Source organism: Manis pentadactyla, chromosome 2 (genome assembly GCF_030020395.1).
Source record: "Manis pentadactyla isolate mManPen7 chromosome 2, mManPen7.hap1, whole genome shotgun sequence".
NCBI lineage: Eukaryota > Metazoa > Chordata > Mammalia > Pholidota > Manidae > Manis > Manis pentadactyla.
In genome coordinates, this window is record NC_080020.1 from 35,452,725 (window position 1) to 35,473,281 (window position 20,557).

General features: G+C 40.4%; 1 protein-coding gene across 9 annotated transcripts in view; it reads right to left on the bottom strand.

The window, feature by feature from the left end:
• Positions 1–20,557, bottom strand: part of ATP10B (ATPase phospholipid transporting 10B (putative)) — a 294,689-nt gene that overhangs the window by 247,886 nt on the left and 26,246 nt on the right. For 7 of the 9 annotated variants that reach the window (XM_057491415.1, XM_057491433.1, XM_057491430.1 and 4 more), the window contains one exon: positions 8,073–8,134. The gene's annotated coding sequence lies outside the window, so the exon portion shown is untranslated. Of the gene's footprint in view, positions 1–112; positions 319–8,072; positions 8,135–20,557 lie in introns of all 9 variants that reach the window. The other 2 variants (XM_057491412.1, XM_057491418.1) reach the window with 1 other exon arrangement.

Genomic DNA, 20,557 nt, shown 5'->3' on the forward strand with positions numbered 1-20,557 from the left:
ATGTGGAATAAAGGATAGTTATATCCTAGGCCTGATTCAAATCTTAGAATCAGAGATCACAGCAGGTGATCATCCCCCATTTTATGGGCAGAGCTAGGTTGCTTTTACTTACCCCAGAAAAGCTGATGTCCTTTCTGAGCAGGCTCCATTAGAAGCTATAGAAAATGGGGCTTGAAAGTGGCACTATTTCTCTTGCACAGCTTTGCTAAAATACCATTTCTCTTCCTTTGGCATTTTTCATTTATCTGATTATATCTGCCGGAGTCCAGGCGGGACCTTAAGCTAACATTCCTTTGGAAACTCAGACAAGAAGATGGCCTGGAAAGAAACAACTGCGGTCAGTAAGGAAAAAGGAGAAATTAGCTGCCTCTCTAGGGCCCTGAGAGAAAGGAAAGAATAGCATGGTTGTGAGTGTGGGGCCAGTCCCAGAACAGTGAAGGCAGTGTTCTCGGCGTGGCTGTGCATTCACACGGCACCATCACTGTTAGACATGGCTCTGGAGTAAATATCTACTTTATGCAAATCATGAGCCAGCAATATAAAAACTCATAAGTGATTTTATTCTGTATACTTTGTACAAAAATGACTGTCCATTTACCTTTTGCAATGCATGTAATTAAGTGTGAGACAATTAGAACCTTGTAGCTCTCCTTGGGGACTTGGAATAGAATTCAATTGCTGTGTTTCAAGGATACTTAAGAAAGAAAAGACCCTCTGCAGGGATTTTTCTATGTGTGCTCCTGATGAGTTTGCCCTCAAAGCTTCAGAAACCTCATTTTTGCACTAGTCACATCTCTTATCGATGACTATTTGGTTATACAAAATAAGGAAAGTGGGACCAATATATTATCCTTACAGATTATGTGAACACTTCAAACATACAGAAAATCAGACTTATCTGTGGGCTTATTGAGAGCTTTAGGTCATGCCCTAAAAGGAAATCTTCACATAAAATCCTTTTACTGAGTTGCTTATAACTACTAATTGGGATACATGTCATGAGCCATTTGCCTTAATGATAGATAGTTACTGGTGGGTCCATAAATAAAAGTGAAGGTAGAGCAAGCAACAAGCCTATTTTGAGAGTAGCAAACAGAGAATATTACCAAACTCGGAAATAAAAGGAGGTGTAGAGAAATGAACATAATATCTAAGTTCATGAAAATTTTTCCATAGGATCTTGGTGGGTTGCTAGGGTACTTGTGAGCTTATGTATTCTGCTGGATCCTATCAGACTGCTAAGAAGAAACATGGACATAGGAAACATTTTAGAAGGGATGAACACCCACACATCTAAAATCTGAATAGCAGTAACTGTAAGATGCAGCTAGAAACTTTGAGAACATGAAATTTGCCTAAAACTTTCCATCGTCTAGAATGTTTTTAAAAGGCACTTGGCATTTCACAGTTTTCCATCTGTTAAAGAGAAGAATGCTTTGCAAGTGTTTGTTCCTTTTACTCCTTTTTTCTCAGAGTCGCGTGGTTTATTGGCACATGTGTGACCTAGAGTCACAGATTTGGCTCGTGACAGAACGTTAAGCGCCAGGAGGTAGTGAGAGGTTGATTAGCGCTGTTCCTTGTGGTGGGTGAGGACACTGAGCTTAGGGAAGTTAGGAAGTCTGCTCAGGGCCACAGAGGAAGTTGGTGGCAGACGTGTACCACAAACCACATCTCCTCACTGCTACAGCAGTGCTCTTACCCCTCACCGCTTCGCCAGTAAGCAGAGCACATACGATTTTGGGACAAGTGAGTATAGACCATCACTTGGACTGTCATGCTGATCAACGGGTAGAGACCCCAGAGCATAGGTCCATTGTCCAAGCTGCTTAGTAATGGTAAATACCAACAGGTATGTGACAAATCATTTATATCCTGAAGTTGGAATTAAATGTCTCTGTCTAATTAGAACCCTAATAACAAATAATAGATAAGAAATTTTATGTTCAGTTTTTATTAGAGGCCATGTTTCTTTTGTCTGGCTGCAGGAATTCCCTACTTGACCATATTAAAAGATCACACATCACAGAGCTTTCTATAGTTCCCCTTTCCCACAGTCAACTTTTCTATACTAAAGTGAATTTAGCATTCTGTATGTATTTGCAATTCTCATTGCTACATCATGCTTTTCATTTATGATTTTTAGACAGTCTTTCAGGTTTAGACTTTATGTTCTTGGTGCTCAAACTTGCTGATCAAAGAAACAGTTGTTGACAGAAGCTTTTACCCCCACTTCCCACCACCAGTACTATATAACCAGGGTGAATTTCATAAGCTGAAGACCAATTATTTACTGCAAGCTGTGAAAATTTTACTAGTGGCAGTTGTTGCAAATATTATCGATCACTTTATGCCAAGCACTGTATTAAACACTCTACATAATTGGAGTGATTCAATTCCCCTGACAATCTTATCAGATTGATACAATTGTTCCCACTTAAGGAAAAAAACAGGGTCATACAATTCTTCAAACATATTGAAGTACAACTTTGATAAGTTAATGCTTATTAGTCATAGTTTTAGTCATGAGAAAGGCAAGGGTGTAGATCAATCTTCACTGAATAAGCACCACGATGTTTTAAGTACTTGGTATGGAAAGTAACTTGAAGATTTTTATCTGGTTAACCACATGCAAACACTGGTGTAGGGTTAATGAGCAAAAGTTTAAAGAAATATTGAGCAAATATCAGAAACATGACAGATTGGTAACTTTAGATACTAGCCATAAAACTAATTCCTTCAGGACCGAGGCAGGGCAGTTGCTGAGGACATGAGACGTCTGTTGAAATGTAACATGATGGAACACATTTCATTTACCGGAACTCTTCTTATGAAGAGGACAGTGTAAGCAGCCTGAGAAGAGGTGAGAGACCCCCAAGGGACATGTATGAATACCACGAATCAGAGGTTTGCAACAAGGGGTGATTTTGCCCTTAGGGAACATTTGACAATATCTGGACACACCTTTGATTGTGCCTCTGTGGCCTCTGGTGGGGAAAGCCAGGGATGCTGTTAACCATCCTACCCTATGCTGCACAGGACAGCTCCTACAACAAAGGTTTAGCTTGCCCCAAATGTCAACAGTGCTCGGGGTGAGAATCCTGCCTTAGATATTTCCCGAACTCCCAGGTGACAGACGTATTCATTGAGTAAATGAGGTGAGTTTGGTGAATCTTGCTCACCCTTCTCCAACCTAAGCTTGGCTCGTTCTCCAGATGTTGAGTACGCTTTTAAAGATGAACAATTTGAAGTCTTACTCTGGACCTCCACCATTTGATTTCTGAAGTAATTTTAGAAAGCAAAGACAAAAAAATCACGTGGAACCTTTACAGGAAGCAGTATTGAGGGGCCAGAGACAGGCTCAGCTGAAAAACATCAGCAACTACAGACTACCTTTGTGATAGTAACTTCTTGGTCTTTTGTTACCATGTAATTTATGTTACATTCATTGTTCCTAAACCATATGTCACATGCTAACGATGTGCAGAAATATTTTTTTTGGCCTGCACAAACCTAAATTTTAGATTTGTTGACAGCATTTAAATATTGGAATATTTCTAATAGTAACATATATGTATATATATATACATATATATATATATATATTTTTGTGGAACAAGCCAAAGGACCAGCAACAATGGCTACGTACTCCCACAAGAAGAGAGTTGACCACTGCTGAGTAACGGTCACCCCCTTTGCACAGATATTTCCATTCCTCATCTGAACTGCTTCAGTTACATTACCTACCTCGTCTCTGTAGCAATCTTAGTGGGCAACTTCTGTCTTAAAAGATTATATTTATACTCCTTTTGCTTTAGTTGTTGAGGTACACTATGTAATGATAATGTGTTTTGGAATGTGATAAGCAGTTTCACCTAAATTTTCATCAAATTAGTTTCGCATCACCTTTTTTAAGCTATTTTTGTTTCAATCATGACTTTGGCTTTTCCATGACTTTCTTTCCTCCAATTTTTCTGGTTAATCAAAAGGTGACTAAATAGTGAAGAATAACTTGATGTTTACCCACTGAGATAGAAATTCCCTTCCTATAATTCCCCTCCTACCCACTTTGTTAGCTTACTAATTTTTAGTATAGGAAACATGAATAAAAATATCCCCCAAATAAATATTGTGACCACGATGTAAGCAAACTTGGCAGGGACAGCTTACTGGGATCTGCAGAAGACAGCTGGGTTCTCATATCTGCTCAGGCATTCAATCTGTTGCACTATGAAGAAAAGTCCAATCTCATACACAGTTGGAAAAGGGAAAATTTATGGGCCTTCTGAGAGTGTTTTGGGGACTCGATAGTCAGTTTTATGGATCGATTTGTCTAGACTACAGTCCCCAGTTATTCAAACACTAGTCTAGGTGTTGCTGTGAAGGAGTTTTGTAGATGTGATTTAAGTCCATAGTCGGTTGGTTTTAAATAGGAGAGATCATCCTGGATAATGCGGATGGGTCTGATTCAGTTGAAAGGCCTTAGAAGTACTGCTGCATCTTCCCTAAAGAAGAAATTCCATCTGTAGACAGCAGCTTCAGCTTGTACTTGAGAAGTCAAGCCTGGCCTACCTTGTGGATGTCACACTTGCTCAACAATCACGTAAGCCAAATCCTTACAATACATGGCTTAATATACACCTCTACTTGTTCTGTTTCTCTGGCCAAACTCTGATGCAGAGATCCCTAAGAGTCCTCAGACTACACTTGAGAATATACTTTGTAAAGCCTTTCATATCACTAATTGGCTTAGTATAATAATTCTATGAAGCCAGTATTGTAGAAATCATCACTTCTATCCTCAGAGAGAATATTTTTGAAATGATACACATCCATCAGTGGCTCTAGGTCTTGATCTTTAGTCTTAGTTCCTATTCCAGGGATCTTTATCTTTCGGCATAATAACCTTCTATATATTTGGAAATACACTTGCAGATATAGACATTCATATTACTTAATACACACATGCCACAAAGTCCTTAGAAAAAGTTGGCAGGACATAAAATTTATATCTAAGCTATGAATGAAAGTGATACAGAAGAAACACAGGGCTTGGTTTTATGCTTGAGGAGCTTATACTTTATCTGGATGCCCTAAGATGATTTAATAAAGTGATTAGGACTTTGATTCTTTACCAATACTATTTTGAGCAGTAGGCATTGGAATAGAATCACTCTCATCTCTTGAAGCTGCTTCTATCATGGAATGGCTCCTCCTCCTATTTGGTGCCTCCACTCATTAGTGAGTGTATGGGAAACAGGGATAATGACCAGTCAGCAGGTGCTCAGTAATGACGACCTATTCATTGAATGACTGACAATGCAGAAAAGGGTACAATACATAAAGATATGATGGAAGGGAAAAATGGAAAAGTTGGGAGAAATGGGGAACCAAAGAACTGAATGATGGAACACGACTTTTTAAAAGACAGCGACAAGAAAACTGAGCTGGAGAAGAGAGTGTATGTTAAGGAGTGACAAGAGATTTATGAGAACAAATAAAGCGTTTCTATTTTATGAAAGCCTGTCCAAGAAGCCTGCTTTCATTAGGAAGAAGAGGCAGAATAGGATCACAGCTGAGAGTGTGAACTTTAGTCGGACAGATCTGAGTTTGAGTCTCAGTTCCATCATGCTCTAGTTGTGATCTTGCAGAAATTGCCTAACCTCTTTGGGCCTCAGTTTCCACAACTGTGAACTTTCAGAGAGCTATTATGAAAATTAATTAGGAAAATGTTTGTAAAGTATATCACATAGTGCCTAGCATAGATCAAATCTAGTAAGTGTTGACTCTCATAACTGGTAATGTTATTACTAGTATTATTGTTAATCCTAGAGGCAACAAGCAGCCAAATAGGTTTTTAACTAGGATAGGGATATGGGACACCTGCCATTTTGGAAAATACATTTAATGGTATTTAAAATGAATCATCAAGGGAAAATCCTGGAGCCAGAGCAATCGGTTAGAAGGTTACATTAATAGTCCAACCACAAAAACAATGACAGAGGTAAGGGATACCTAGCCCAGTGTCCTTTCACTGGATCATCACATGAGCTATGGAACTGACATTGGCAGTTTATTTTAAACAGGAGCAAAAGGTCTCTCCATATGTATAGTTGGTAAATGGGAAACTATAAATTTAGCATATCTAAGTATGTCATTGATCAGATTTAGGGGCAGATTTAAAAATTTGAAAGTTGCAGCTTTTGGAGAATGTGAGACTCCCTGACATAGGTATTAGGCCTCCAAATTCTCACTGTTTACATGTCAAATTAACTAGAGGGTCCCAGAAAATTAATTGCTAAGGAGACCAGTCCAGGGTAACAGCACCAGTCTAGGGTTAAAAAAAACTGTATACAAGTCACATAAATCTCTCTTTGTATGTGTAGGATCTTATAGAAGTCACATGTAGCTGGGTATGAAAGTACCTATAGAGCTTACAAATGGTGGCTATTCACACTCAATGAAACCCACTTAATATTGGGGTACACTGGAGGTAAATTCAACTGAAGAGAGATAGTTGTAACAGAAGCGAACTAGGAGAACTCACTTGCCAATCTATAGAATTGGTCCTATTTATCTTTGTATCCAATAAGTAATAATGACATCTTTTAAATTTCATGCATGTCTTTGGCCTTAGTGTGAGGCTTACTTTTTTTTTTTATAACATACAGAACTGGGACTCTTCCTGAGCTGGCCATATAGCAGAATGTCAGTAGGATGAACCTAAAAAATTACACAATTTTAATGATCTATCTGTACACATTGAAATCTAAACCCATATATAATACTTTTGCCAGTTCAGGAGGTAAATGACAAATAGTGGAGAGCATTCGGCAGAATTATGATATAGCTGCTAGCTTAAAGTGGAATTTCTAATCTCAGAGTCTATTGACATATATGTTTGTGTTTGATGTAATAGACATGAATCTCCTTTTCAAAAGTATTAGAAGTTTTCATTGTGTACTTGAACAGAAATCATTGATAGAATAGGTATTATAGGAATATAAAGGAAAGAATAAAGACATGAAGTAAGAGACATCACATAGTGCCTTTTGTACATGATTTTCTATGCACTGAATGCAAAGACTCAAGTTGATTTCCCACGTGGAAGGGATGGATTTTCTCAGAGCCATACATGTACTGCTATGCAGGCCCTGTGGCTGTCGAACATCACACATTTGCTAGGTGCTGCTTAGTTAGAGACGGAGTAAAACCTGGGAACAGAGAGATGTGATCTTTATCTAGAAATAAAAGCCTGCATTAGCTGGATGTGCTTGTAAGCCTTGTGCGTGTCTCACCATTCCCTATGACTTCAAGGTGAGAGATAACTACAAAGTAATGAAGTTACAGTGATGGAATTTGGAATCAAATCAGAATATGAAACACGGCCTCAGATTTTATGTGATTCAACATGAGCATATCACTGATAAAGGAGATGGAGATTTGGGAAGATGGAGTGGTTTGTGCGAGGTCACAGATCAGTGTCAGCACCACAGTGTCTTGTGGCTCCTCACCCACTGTGCTTCTGCCCCTTCACACTGTCTTATGGAAGTCACCTCAATCACTGCATTTCTACCCAACTGAAACTACTTAAGCAAAAACGGGAATTCACTGGTTCACAGGGCTAGAACATCTAGAGATCTGAGGGTTCCAACAGTGTTATAAGCTCTCTCCTTGCATGTTTTCAGCTTCTTTGCCCTGTGTGGTAGGTCAGATGACCCATGGAACCTCCAGGCACACACACTGACTCAGTCTAGAAGCCTCCTTAGAAAGCCTTTCTTTCTTGACACATTTTATTTTGCCAAAGTCCTGGGAAAGCCTCTGAGTGGCTCGCTTTAGGGTGGCTGCTCATCCCTGGACCAATCGCTGTTGCCACAGGGATGGAAACTCTGATTCACCAACTCATACACACACCTCTGTGCCAAGACCATCCCTTTTAATCACGCGGAATGTATTATTCACAAGAACGAGGTTGTCAGAAGGAAGTTAGGGATTCTCAGTAGGCACAAACAGTAAATACATTCATATTCTAAAATGCAACCTCATGTAAAGAATATCTAAAAGCAGAAACTTACCAAAGAGGAATACTGACTATGCAAATGGTGTTGCTGTTCTTCTAAATAACTTGTGTCAATACCTGTAATGACAAAGATAAAGAAAAATCTCGTTTCTGGAGATGCAAGAAAAGACTGATTCACTAAAGTTTACAACAGGATAATTGCTTTCATACACACTCTTAACAGATGCAATGTTAGATATACATCTCTTAGAACAGTGACACTTAAAGAATTTTGCACATATGGAGAGTCCACTTATAATTGTTCACTTGATTTGTTGTTCCGAGGTCACCATCATCACCTTTTGTCACCAGACCGTCAGTGTCATTTATGTCACAAAGTCTCAATTAAAAGATGATATACTGTAAACTGTCACATTATTGGTTTTCAATGTGTTTTTGGATGCCACAATTCTCAAAATGTCCTACCATTGTTCTTTGTGATTTTACAGCAATTACTCCCAACTTTCTTCACACTGTGGTGGGATTTGCATTATTATGACTTTTTTAACTGAGGTGTAAATGTCGTATGACTTTAATTTCAGGTGTACATGATTTGATATTTGTATACATTAAAATGGTCATAATAAGCCTAGTTAAAGTCTGTCTCCATACATAGTAATAAATTTATTTTTCCTGTGATGAGGGCTTTTAAGATCTACTCTCTTAGCAACTTTCAAATATGCAATATGCTGTTACCTATAGTCACCATGGTATACATTACATGACTTATTTTATGACTGCAAGTTTGTACCTTCTGACCCCCTGCACCCATTCCCCCTACCTTGGGCAACCTTCAATCTGCTGTATCTGTGAGTTTGGTTTTTGCTTGTTTGTTTTGATTCCACTTATAAGTGAGATCATTTGGCATTCATTTTTTTCTTTGACTTATTTCACTTATCATTATGCTCTCAATATTATTCTCATTTTCTTATTAATTTCAATTGCCATGAACTTTGGTAATTATTGCTTTGAGAATTTTATGACATAGCTAAAGACACTGTGGAATCTGGTAAAATTAGGTTTCCACAAAATCGCTTTTGCAGGAAATCAAAGACTTAAGTGCAGAACTAATTCCTAAGAAATTGTAAGAAATTGTCACTTGTTTAATTTCTGAAGAGGTCAAAGAGGTAATATATGGTCATGGTTAGGAGCTAGGCTTTTAAGTTAAACAGCTCTCTGTTCAAATGCTGACTTCTTACCAGCTATGTGGCCTTAGGCAAGTTACTTTAACTCCTTCAGCCTTAATCATCTCACCTGTAATATGGGGACCCCACCACCACCTAATTCATAGATAATATGCGTACAGTGTGTGGTATTCTTTAAGCTCTAAATAAAGATTAGCTGTTGTCATGACAGTCATAATCAAATAATTTATGTATGGACAATGAACGAAAGTAAGCACAGAAATTCCATCTACTGCAGTTCTTAGCATATAGTGGGAAACATGTATGTTTGTGGAATAAAATGATGATTTTTAGTGATAGAGACACCTATCTTCTACATTTCCTCCAAGACTTCCCCAATTTGTTTGTTCTCATTGATCTGTCTCCTTTTGGATTCTTTACAATCACAAACACAATTTAACTCCTAATTAGTAACTGTTCGCAACATAAGCTGTTGCATTAGTCTTCTCTCCAAATGGAATTTAAGTAACTTTTCTGAAGGAATCAAACCTTGTTTTTTACATATTTCTTGATCACCATCGTGAGCTTACAATAACGAGTCAATAAATACCTGTCAATGGATTGACCAGGGAAAGGAACTTGTTTCTTTCCTCCAAACCTTTTAAATCCCAAACTCGATTGTCTTATGTCAGTGGGCAGTAGACTCAGTTATCATGGGCATATTAACTGGGTTTGAACCTGTCTTAAAATACTTCAACTCTTCCCAAGCTCTCCTTTTATATGTATGTGTCTAAAGCCCATAAATCCCAAATTCTTATTCACTCACTCTCTACAAGAGCCCATATAAGCCTATATATCTTGTTTCTCTTATGTTTTACTATTCTTTTTTATGAAAGATTTGGGATAAACATATAATGGAAGATGGGCTTTCTGATAACCCTGGTACCCATGGTTAAGTGTCATCTTTGACATCTTGGCTTGGCCCGAGGCTGGAGCAAGAGCACTATGCAGTTTGTGACTACGAGTAGTAGGTGTTGAAAGTACCTCCTGGGGCACTGGTCCAAAAGCAGCAGGCTCTGGGTACCACAGCTTGTCATTTTTACTAGACTTAAATATTTGGTTTTCCAGTGTTGTTTCCCTGGTACCTCTTCTGAATGGCCTGGTGGAGGCAGAGGTATCAGATGTGAGGGTATCTCAAGGCTGTACCTCAATAGGAAGAGCCCAGGCACCATATGCTTGCCTGGGACATGCTTGCATCCCAGTAGCCTTGGGAAAGACTTCCAAAATCTTGTTGAACATCTTCAGAATTTGTCTCCATTCTAATACTCCTTGTAGTCAGCAGCCACATTGCTTGCTGTCAATTCATTGCCTCTTTCATTTTCCATCTCCAGTTTCTCAGTGTATCACATTGATCTGACAGTCCTTATTTCTGATCTCCTAGGTCTGCTGAGACTTAGGGTGCCTGTGCAGGGAATGAACCCCATCTCTGCAATCACAGCAGTAACATAATATAGAGGTTTCCCAACTTATGCCCATAAGTGGCCCTTCCCACATCCTACATTATAATTACTTTGAAGTGGCACAAAGACAATAATAGGATGACAGGTTCATGTTTGATTTTCCATCAACCTCATCAGTGATTAATACTCCATTATCCTTGGTAGCTTTTTTTTAAAGGTATCATTGATATACAATCTTACGAAGGTTTCACATGAGCAACATTGTGGTCACAACATTCACCCATATTATCAAGGCCCCCCCCCACGGGCACACACCCCATTGCAGTCACTGTCCATCAGTGTAGTAAGATGCTATAGAGTCACTACTACTTGTCTTCTCGGTGCTACACTGTCTTCCTGTGACCCACGCCCACCCCACACCATGTGTGCTAATTATAATGCCACTTAATCCCCTTCGTCCTTCCTCCCCCACCCACCCTCCCCAACCCCTTCTCTTTGGTAACCACTAGTCCCTTCTTGGAGTCTGTGAGTCTGCTGCTGTTTTGTTCCTTTGGTTTTGCTTTGTTGTTATGCTCCACAAATGAGTGAAATCATTTGGTACTTGTCTTTCTCTGCCTGGCTTATTAAGCATAATACCCTCTAGCTCCATCCATGTTGTTTCAACTGGGAGGATTTCTTTTCTTCTTATGGCTGAATAATATTCCATTGTGTATATGTCTTGGTAGCTTTTTTATTTTCTGGGGAATTCTGTGGGAATTAGTTTCTATTAATTTATTAAATTAGTTTCATAAGACTGAAGGTCATATTACCATATAGTTTTCACATACTAACATTTGTGAAATCATGGTATATCTTACAGTTGATTTGTGCCTTTAATGAAATATTTTTAATCCCCAAAGGATGTCACTTAATTTACAGGAAGGTATATAATTGGTGACATCTCAGAACTCAAGGCATATGGTAATATTACTCCTCACATCAGAGGTTCTCAAGCACACTTATGGCTCTGGCTTCATTTCGCACTGCACACATGCCATTTAACAGAGCTAAAGGGTAATATCCCTAAGAAGTGTGGAAACCGACCAAATCCTGAGCATCCCAAGGCTGGAGGAGTATTAAGCCTGGTTTGCACAGATGTGTCTGGCCTGGCCCCTGAAGCTCCTGTATGGAAACTACCACCACCTTTCCTTCTCAGGAGAAGCTGCCCCACTGCCAACATCACCCCTGAGGTGGAGGCTGGCTGATTTTGCACGAAGAGTCCATGCCTGTTTGACTTTGTGTCCCAATTCTTCTGTCTCCCTGATCAGCCTGAACATGTTGAACAATGGTTATCTCAGGGAAACCTACAGTCATTTAGTTGTTTCATTGTTTTTACTCTTTTTCTCTTATTTAAATCTACAAATGAACATCACAGGGGGCACAATGAGGCTTTATTCAATTTTCCCACCTGCATTAATGTTTCCTCTGCTGAAACCTCTGCTATGAAGTGTGGGATTTTCTTAACAACAAAAAATCCTCTCTGTTTTCCAATAAGAACCCTATTTCTAAGCCAGATGAACATCTGATCAGAAAAAGTTCATATTCTATTATGAAAACCTACCATCTTATAGAGTTTTTCTTACAAAACCAAAAAAAAGGCATAACTCTATGTCTCTGATCTGGAGGTCAGAGGCTCGTGACCTCTTATTGTTATATCACTGATGTGAAAGGTTGATGAAAACAGGAGAGTATGAGAAGGAATCAGTATTCAAATCTAAGTAGCTTGAAACTAACCATCTAATAAATGAATGAAACACTTTGAATTTTTAAGACTGTCCAAATTTACTAATTGTTCCCTTTGCTGTCCAGCATACTGTTTATACGCAACCAAATACTGTTAAGTAATACACATTCACTGAGGCTGGACCCAAGCAAGCTTTTTCAAACTCTCATCTGGGCTATGAAACCCTCAGAGACACGTACTGTGCTCCCGGGCCAACCCAACCATACTGCAATAATTCTTTGTTGGTAACAAAGTGTGTAGGAGAGGGTGGCTTGATGTTACACTTGAATGAACCCCATGTGTGTATCAGCAAAGTACTTTCATATCTTCCAGGTAGCAAAGCAACTCTACCCACAAATTCCGGCTTTAATTAGGTGATCAATGTTTCTCAAGGGAGGGAGATGATACCTAAAAAGGGTCTTGGGCTGCATGAGATAATGCAAGATGCTGCTTACAAGTAATAATATAACATTGTATCTTTTTTAGTTTCCTTTTCTATTGATATGATCAAAAGAATTAGCTATTTCAATTCGGTGTTTGCATGATTTTAATCCTTAACACATGTTACTATGCCTTGTAACACCGAGAAAGATACCACAGCTCAGAGATTTAGGTAAATGCCATTGTTTACCTGCAATGTGATCTCATTTTTAATTTACATTGTCATTACTTTCTAGTTATGACATTTGATGCAGATATTCCATTTATGGAAGGGACAAGTATTTTTTAAATAAATTTCAATGTTAAGTTCTTAAAAACTACAAAATAAATAGCAGTAATGTAGTTAAGTAAACATTTGAAAGGTGGCATGCAAATGACTAAAATTTGGGTACCAGTGAATTCATTCTTCCATTTATTCTAAAGGCATTTGGCAACAAGAACAAAGCATTCCACTGGGTGCTCAATAAATGTATTTAGTAGCAGGAAAAAGTTACACTCCACATACAAATTTGCATGTTTTGGTTGGGCAGAAAGAAAAAAACTCAGAAGTACAACAAATCTCATTTGCTGAAATAGAGCCAGGGTGGAATTCCAACCACCTTTGGAGCTGGTGGCCATGCCTCCCCCTTCCTTTCTGTCTTTAGCCCTGGCTTCCCTGTTTTGCATATGTTTAATCCTGCAAGCCACCTCTGATTCTTTTGGAAATAGGCAGAGTATATAAAAAGGGAGGTGATTAATCAGTATTTGTTGAATAAATGAATACATAAGTGAATGAATAAGTAAACAGAGAAAACTGATGAGCTGAGAGGGAGAACTGCAAAGCTCTGATTGTTCTTCACTCTCTGTTTTAATAAGGAGGGTTAATGCAAGGAGCACACTGTGATTCTAACAAGAAAGGTAACACCCTGCATGGCCTAGATGGGGAACGGAGAGTCTGAACTGGCAGGAAATTAGAGAAAACACTCCTTAGTGAGTATTTGTCTTCTCTCCAGATGCTTTTGCAAGGCTGGCTCATAACCCCATGTAAACAACACACCCAGAAATGACTTTTCAGGCAAGCCAGAGGAAGCTGGAGTTTATGGTCACCTTGGCTAAACCTCAGGATTAACAGTATTGATTCCTAATTTATAGGAATCATGAAAATAAAAGTCCTGGTTGTTGGTGGCAAGTGAAGACTTAAAATCCAATTTAAGTGGGACTCCAATCTGAAATAGGAAGAGAGAGAAAAAACATGGCATCTCTTTATTCTTTGCTCAGCATGGGCGTCAGCATGGCACTGAAGGTCTTTGGGGCAGAAGAGAAAATCCCTGGTGGATTTACGGAACTTTCCATCCTAGCTGATGGTCTGATTCATAATCTGTTGGAGAAAATACAGTAGCAGTGGAAAGAGAAACACCAGAGTGAATTTAATCTATAGTTCTTGCATCTGTAGTTTGGAGCTCTTCTTCCTTGGAATTACATACATGTCCTCTCTCTCCTACACTGGATGCCCAGAAGGCAGGATCTACTCCTTGACTCACTTTTCTCTTCTCCATGGTACCCATTATTTGAGGTGCTTGGTATGCATTGGTTAAATGTATGAATGAAAGCACTTGAAAAGTCCTAGAGCTGCTGTATACATTCTTTTACACAAGTGTTTGAGCATATACCGTGACCCAGACACTATTTGTAGCCACTGGGAGAAATTTAAAAATGAGTGCAACTGCCTCATGTTTCAAGACGTTTGTAAATCAGTGGCTGGTAGAGCCAGGAAAACAAGTAACTTTCATATAGGCGAGAACATGAGAAACAAAGCGAGGGGGATGAGGCAAAGTGATGTGGGTGCAGAACGAAGGAGGGATCGGATTTCAGCCTTGGGATTTGCTTAGGGTGGGGAGCAGGGAAAGAGCGTTTGATGGAAGATCGGCAGGATGAAATTCAGCAGGTATAGATAACTCTGGAGAAGGACATCCTCAGGGAAAATTACACCATAGAAAAAATCCTGAGATAGGATAGAATAGAGTGTGGTTTGGGATACTGGGCAGTTTAGAGGGGCTGTTAAGTGTCCAGAATGTAGGGGTGTGTGTGTGCGTGCGTGCGTGCGTGTGTGTGTGTGTGTTACAGAGTGACAGAGGGATAGACAGAGAAGAGGGAAAGAAGAGGAGGGGGGGAACAGGAAGGAATCAAGGAATCAAGACAGTCTGAGCACGTATTTCACAGAGACTTAAAAGCTGGGTGAAGCCATTTGGATCGAACTGAGTAATGGAAGTCGTTGAGCAGGGACATGACACTATCGGCTTTAGGATCTGGGCACAATTGGTTCCCCTAACCAACCATCTGGGGGAGAGTTATTATGCCCCCTCCTCCAGGGTCATCCTTTATCCTTCCAGGCATCATGGGGGCACCGTCCAAAAGGGGAACCCAAACAATGAGCGCTAACTCCAGGAATGGCTCCCTGCTAGAATTCCATCCCCAATACTAAGGAAGGATACAGTGGGAGAGACCTTCTAGAGCATAAGGCAATTTTGTCTCTATCTGAGGTGGCTATTTAAAAACAAAAACAAATTTCCTTGAAATTTTTCTATTAAAGAGAACAACCAGAGCATTTTTAAAAAACTTTCCAGCAAGAAATGTATTCCCAGGCAATCAAATATCCAGAGTTGATGAGAGAAAGCTCTACTTTAGAAATGTCAGCTGATAAAGGTAGAATGAGGGACAGAATTGGAAAAAGCATTTTGCAAGCTCTAATACAACTGATTAAGGCACGAATTTTCAATTGGAGTTAAAACTATTTGGGGAACAGAAGTACAAGCAAGTAATGAATAAAACACAAAGTGAGATCTCATCACTCCTCTGATCAAACCTCGGCATTGGCCCCCATTTTACTCCCGGGAAGACCCCACGTCCCACTGAGGTCTCTGTGGTTTCAGACCATCTGCACCTATTACTTCTCTGACCTCCACTTCGCTATGACCCGACCCTCTCTCACTCCTGAAACTTCAGCCACATCGACCTCCTCACTCTTTTTTGGACACATACCAGTCATTTGGGTCTCTTACTCACTGTCCCCGAGGTCTGGAGCACTCTTCCCCCACATATCTGCATGGCTAACTCTTCCCTGAAACAAGTTACTGTTAAGAGTCAATTTCTCAATGACCAATTTATAGACACACCCACCCCATTGCCACACTGGAGCACCCCAGCCTCTAGTATTCCACTCTTTGTTTTTTCCTAGTAGGCATTTTTAAACTACCAGGCTATGATATAATTTACTTATGCTAGGAAGCAGAGATTTTTGTCTTTTGTTCTCTGCAGAAATCTCAGGCACCTAGAAGAGCACCTGGAATGCAGTAGTTGCTCAAATATTTGTTTAATGTATTGAATAAAAAGCTATGGGCAAAGGAGTCCTCCGTGAATCCCACTTGGTAAGTGGCTCCTGCATGCCTACGCATGCAGTTGGAACACAGATCACAAGTGTGGACTGGCCTCTGTGTACATGAAGGGGCAGTACCAGCCCATGGGCATTCGCTACCATAAATATGTGAGAAGTGGTGCCTAATTAGAGGATCAGGGAAATGTATTAATGTTGAGAAATTAATGAGCTTGGGGAGAAGAAAACAGTGCCTCTGACAAAGGAATCTATTAGAAAAACATAAATGCAACAGAGGCCAAGAGAGAGGGCAACACCAGTTTCCAAACTCATGTCTCTCTGCTTCAAAGACCCAAAAGTTTTGCTTCTGATAAACTTTCTTAAGCAGCCAACAGAATCCCATTGATGCCCAGGCAGCCTCTTTGAACTTTCCTCATGTTGTGAGCCATTTTGGAAATCAGCCCAGGGCCTGCATGCTGGTGAAAGAACGTTTCACCTGGCCAGCGAGCAAGGCGATGTGCTTCATGAACCTGGGTGGCCCTTTCTCCCAGGGGGCCTGTGTGTTAGGTATCATCACCTGTCTGGAACCAGGAAGCAGAGGGGAGCAGAAAAAGCAGCTCAATGTCAGTGTAGTCTGTGAAGCCATTCCATTTGCCTTTCTGTAGTCTGCTTTGTTTTTCTTTCTTCCAGGATTATGATCTTTGACATTTTTCATTCCAGTGATTCCTACTTCATGAGGCTGTGGACTAGGTGTTCGGGGCCTGCAAATATGTGAGCATTTGTCATTATCTCTAGGTTGAAGAAGTATCAGATTTTGTGTACACGTATATACTATTTTTGAGATGTAGGTGTTACTGGGAATAATGAAATAGAAATCCTATTAAAAGTGTTACTGAATTCACAGTACAGTTTGTTATCACTCATAACACAGTAACTGTTTGTCGCAGTAGCTCAAATAAATAAGCATAAGTTGCTATTCTCAAAACAGTAGATAAAAATCATCTGTGATAAAAAATAGGGCAAAGATAAGTTATCTGGATGAAATTCATCATTTACTTCCTTAATATGATGGAGAACCAGAGAGGTGAACAGGGAAATTCTCATGGAGAAACGTCTGGGGACTGGGGTACACTCATGTTTCTGGATGCCTATCCCAGAGCTCCCCCAGCAACTGCACAACTCTGACAGATGGCTCCAGCCCTCCCACACTGCTCCCTGAATGGTTGTTCTCCTACCCTCTGACCTCTGACCTTTTACCCTCTTGGTAATGCCATCTGAAATAAGGGGCCAGAATGCTCAGCTGAGAAGAGGGTCTTAGTCTTCAGGGTAGGACTTGCTTTTTGCAGACAAGCCAGCTGCTGCCCACCCCAGACAGGGCAGCACACACAGGGCTTCTCAGGGGATATAACCCAACCCCAGCACTTCTTTTTTACTCCAGGATAGAGCAGCCGGCTGCCCTGCCTCGTCTATCATCCCAAACCAACCCATTCTTCACACTGTAGTGTGAGTGGTATTTTCAAAATGGAAATCCATGAATTGATTCAACTAGTCTTCGAGCACCTAGTACCTGCTGTGTGCCGGAAATGTATCAGGGAACAGACAGTCCCCACCCTTCCAGAGCTTACAGAGAAGTGCTGGGAGACAGATAGTAGGCAAAGACATGGCAGGCATGGTAAGAACTGTGAGGACAGGAAAGGCAGAGCACAGAATGAAGACACACAGGGTGTGTGTTTGGGGGCTGTTTTCTTCTTACTTTTCCAAGGACTCGGACCAAAATCCTGAAGGCGGCCTTCAGGGCTCTGTGTGAGCTGACTCCCTCCAGACTCCATGCTGCCTTCTAGACTTAACTTATCCTGGAGTTCTCACTTTTACAACCCACCAGAAGAGCTTCAAGGTCCTGACCTCTACCATGAAATCTCCTGTCACTGGGCCTTGGCACATGCTGTTCCCTCAGCCTTTTCCCTCTCCACCTCAAACTGCTTCCCCGGCCCCTAGTAAATTCCTTCAGGAGATTCAAGTGCCACTTACTCAGGGAAGTCTTCTCTGACCCTCTCCTGGCATCTTCTCCTTTAGAGCATTTATCACATTCATAATTTATACTCTTGTGATTACTTGACTGATGTCTGTTTCCTCCACTAGACCATAAACTCTTTGAAGGCAGAGACCAGGTATTATTGGGCTCAAGCTGATACCTAACATAGTAGGTGTTTCACAGATGTACATGGATTAAGTAAAGATTACCTAGAGATTCTCTTTATGGGCTGTTAAGGGCTTCTCAGCTGGGGATCTTGGGTGCTCCCCATGACTCCACTGAGTTTTTCTGAGGTAAAACATACATCCCTTACAGAACTTAAAATCAGTCATCTTTAAGTGTACAAACAGTGCCATTTAGTACAGTCACAATCTTTTGCAACCATCACCTTTGTCCAGTTTCAACATTTTCATCCTGCCAAGGGGGAAAACTGCACCCATTAAGTCACTCACCAGTCCACACTGCTCCCAGCCCCCAACCACCATGCATCTGGTTTTTATCTCTATGGATTTGTCTGTTCTGGATATTTAATGGAAGTGGAATCACACAATATGTGATGTTTTGTGTCTGGTTTCTTTCACTTAACATATTTTCAAGGCTCATTTGCATTGCAGTGTGTACCACAAACTCATAAAATGACTAATTTCCATGGTCTCCACATGCCTCATTATACCTATCTGTGCATCATTTGATGGATGTGTGGGTTGTTTTCACCTTTTGAGGACTGTGCCTAATGCTGCTGTGACCTTTCACTTAAATATATATTTTTTAATACTTATTTTCATTTTTAGGGGCTGTATACTGAGGATTGGAATTGCTGCGTCACATGGTAATTTTACATTCAATTTTTCAAGCCCTTTTGTGTTGGAAGATATATCTATGTCTGTGTAGTTGCTGAGGTGTGATCCTCTTTGCCAAATGTTTTGTGTTGCCAGAATGGTCTCATTTCTGTGACTCGCCCCTGCGTTACTTCACCAGGTGGACATAACCTTCCACACACTCTGGGTGATGTTGTGGCACTCTGTCATTTGCCTGCAGTCTCACCAGCATCTGTCCTACACCCCCAGGATTCTCTCCATTACTGTCTCCTTTCAGTGCATGACCTACTTTTCTTTCTAAAAGCCATTACCCTCCACAAAGGCTGGGAAACAGGTTTAAAAAGAAAAAAGTTGAGATGACTTTTGATAAGAAAGAGACATTTCTCTTGGCTGTTGATTTACTTCAGTAAGTTAGTCTCAAAATTTGGTAAGCTTGGGAAAATTATTTGACCTCTCATCCAATTTTCTCATCTGCAAAAAAGGACTCCATGTTTTGTAAAGATATAGATAAATGCCTGGAGTTGTGCTTGGCAGACAGCATGCTTCAATGTAAAATAGCCATTTGTTATTTTTCTCTGAGCCAAAGTGCCATAGGACAGAGATTATGACTAGTATTTTCACAATTATTTTGTAATTGTTTTAATCAGAAAATTAGCATTGTCATCATTTATGTCCAATTAATGAGAAACCATAATCTTTAACAAATCAAATTATACCACTTCTCTGACTGAGCCTTTCCCATGGCCTCTCATTACATTTAGAATAAAACCCAAACTCCTTCCAAGGCCCTCATGGACTCTGCGATCTGGCCCCTGCCTGTCCTTCCAGCTGCGTTCCCAGACCTCTTGCTGTTTCTCTAATGCTCCAGCCCTGCTGGCCTGCTGGTCCCTTGAGGCCTCAGTTTCTTTTCTGTCTCAGGTCCTTAGCATCTGCGGAGAACCCAGCCTGGAACCTGGCTCCCTAGGCTTCTCCAGACTTTCAGGTAAGAAGGAAACTGCAATCAACTGCTTCCATTCTGGCAGCACTTTCCTTACGCTTTACATTCCAAAGGAAAACAAACCCAGTTTTTTTTGTCACTGCATGCTTTTTGCTTTCCTTCAAAAACTATTTCTTTCCCCTGGAAGTGCTCAGTTCCTCCTTCTAGGCTGTAAGCTTTGCGAGGCAAGGAACCTGGTCTGTTCTGCCGTCCCCCGCACACACAAAGCCTCCTACAGAAGAGCCTCCCTTCTGCTGAATGAATGAAGCCACGATTTCTGTTCCATCTTGGTGCCCAAATCACCTCCTGGGAGCCTTACTTCCACTTCCGTAGGAAAACCAAAGGTGACAGTCAGTCAGCATAGGAGCATTTCCATGTAAGTAATGAACAATGAGAGACACCGCTGCCTTCCAGTAGCTGTTCAGGCATTGTGGGGGGTACAGTTTTTAGTGGGATATGGAAAAGAATACCATGAGGACTCACTCCCAGAAAAAAAGGAACCCTAGGATAACATCAAATTGTCTAGTTACTGAAAACAA